This window comes from Bos indicus, chromosome 2, assembly GCF_029378745.1.
Source record: "Bos indicus isolate NIAB-ARS_2022 breed Sahiwal x Tharparkar chromosome 2, NIAB-ARS_B.indTharparkar_mat_pri_1.0, whole genome shotgun sequence".
Lineage (NCBI taxonomy): Eukaryota > Metazoa > Chordata > Mammalia > Artiodactyla > Bovidae > Bos > Bos indicus.
The window spans coordinates 116,582,630-116,585,150 of NC_091761.1; the positions used below are offsets into that span (position 1 = coordinate 116,582,630).

The 2,521-nt window shown below is 44.9% G+C and overlaps 1 pseudogene; it reads right to left on the bottom strand.

Annotated features, from left to right (window-relative positions):
• Positions 1-828: 828 nt before the first annotated feature.
• LOC109576973 (nucleotidyltransferase MB21D2 pseudogene) lies at positions 829-2,301 on the bottom strand (annotated as a pseudogene).
• Between the last annotated feature and the right edge of the window lie 220 nt (positions 2,302-2,521).

Sequence of the window (2,521 nt, forward strand, 5' to 3'; positions counted from 1 at the left end):
CACAACTGAGCAACTAACACTTTCACTTTTCTCCCCTCTTTTTTTTTTTTTTTGTTGTTGTTGTTTTCATTAGTGCAAATAACAATTATAGTGGTATGTTCATTAATAGGATTTAAATAAAGCTTCAAATAATTACACACACTAAAACTACCATTTGGAAACCTTAATTCTACTTGGAAAATTGTCAAAGACACCCTTCTAAACCATCCAAAGTTCCAATTTGAGGACAATTACATTCAATGAAGTTGCTCCAAACATAATTTGTAGCATTATCACTTTCAAAGTCTACATTGTTTGGCAGAGAGGGAGAAATTACCCTGGCCACTGGTCGAAAAAAGTATTGACAAATCCAGCTAACGCGCCAGGTAGTTTTCAGATTCAGATGATTTTCAAATATCTGTAGTGATGAACACTCATTAAAAAAATAAAGACAAAGAAAAGCAAAACAAAACATAGAATCCTGAAGTACCAGGAAGAGAGATTCCCCACTCCCATTAACAATTTTACACCAAGTATGAAACAGAAAGAAGGGAGATTCATCTATGGCTCAAGTTCTCCTTAAAAAAAAAAACAACACCAAAACAAAATAATAACTACAAAAAGTAAACAGCAAAATCAGAGGCAGAATATGAAATAGTAATATACTGTTTCAGAGTGTGCACCATCCTGCAGAACCAGGAAACTTAAGATGTGTTCTTAACAGATCTAATCCAGGCTGGATATGTAAAAAAAAAAAAAAAAAAAAAAAACCAAAAGACAGCATCACTAACCACACTACATTACGAGAGTTTTAGAACCAGAGCCAAAAAAAAACGGCAGCAAAAATGCTCAGAAAAATTTGTCGTCAATTCTGAAATGGGGCCTTGTGACATCATCAGGGTTAATGAATACAGAGATGGACTTCCCCGGATTCTCAGTCACTAGCTGCTGCAGTTTTTTGGCCAGACGGTCATCGGGCTGGTTGAGGTTCCCTCCATCGGACTGCGGTGAGGGGATGCTGGTAGTGCTCCCTTGCCTCTGGAGCTCCAGCGTCAGCTGGTTGTTTGCCTTGATGTGCTTGATGGCAGTGCGCAAGTGCTCTGCTGGGTCTAAGCGGACCGCGGGGAGCTTCCGCCCATGGAGCATGACCGTCTCCTCAGACAGGTGCTCCAGCATGTTGTACTCAGGGATGAAGTAACTGGGACACATTTTGTTGACCAGACAGTGTTGCAGGTCATCGATGAGGCCCAGCCCAAAGTGGGCTGCATAGTCTTCTTGGGCCAAGTAGTTGGCGGGAAGTCTGTTGCAGGCCCAGAGCATCATGCTCAGCAGGTGGTAGGGGGCTGATAGCCTTGGGCCGGGACAGGAGTTTAATGAGGATGGCTTTGCAGGCCTGACGCCTGCATGAGGCTGCTGGAGATACACTTCTTCAACTGCACCTCACTCCTGGCAAAGGACAGCCACCACTCATTGTCCTTTCCCTTGTAGGAGCAAGCTGGTACCAGGTAAAACTACTGATGACTTCTTCCTCAGTGATCTTCCTATCCCAAAAGTGGTTCTCCATGAGCCAGATCTGGGCCACTGCTGGCCAACCTTTGAAGGAGACCACCAGAACAATATCATACAACATGTGACTGCTCCCCACACCAGAATGATGGAGATGATAGTCCCATTCTTTTCCACTTTTTCCACCTTTGGCTTCTCTCTCTGGGGTTTCTTCTGTATCTCTGAGAGGACAATACTGATGGAGTCATAGAACCAATCCGCCACTTTGGTTGGAGAGAAAAAGTAGTTGGTGGAACCGTTGATGTGATCTACGATGGTGCAGCGGTCTTTCCATTTACTGATCGTCCCCTCGTCGAAGAGCTGAAGGCTCAGCCAAGACATAAGGCTGAGTGGCGCATATCCAGTGTCACAGGCTGATTACGGTCATGCAGCTTAAGTGCTGACACCAGGAGAGTGAAGTCCATATCATAGTCGGTCCCTTGGGCATAGACATTAAGCTCATCTAAGTACAGGTCTACCACGCCTTCTCGGACTCCTCCAGAAAGCAGCAGGTACTCATTGGCCACTGGCAGTTTGGGGTCCAGCTTTTGCACCATTCCCGGCACGGAAAAGATGAAATCCTTAGCTGTGTGAATCTCCAGTGCTCTCTGGTCGTCATATTCCTGCTGGTCGTGCTTCGTAAATTCTTGGGTGAGTTTGTTCAATTCCTCCACCCGAGCTGAGCTCCCGACCTGAAATCCAGCTCCGGGAACGCAGTTTTGTTGTTACAGCCCAGGGCTAGGCTGCCTTGCTGACGGTGGGAGCCGCCATCTTCATGCAAAACGCGCTGAGTAGCAGCTCCGTGGCGGCGGCAGCACCCACCCTCCCCCATCCCCTCTTTTTGGATTTTCTTCCCATTTAGGTCACCAAATTCTCCCTCTTTTTAAAATTAATTTGTTTATTTTAAATGTACGGTTAATTAATTTATTTATTTTAAAAGGATAATTACTTTACAATTCTGTGATAGTTTTTTGCCATGCATCAGCATGAATGGGCC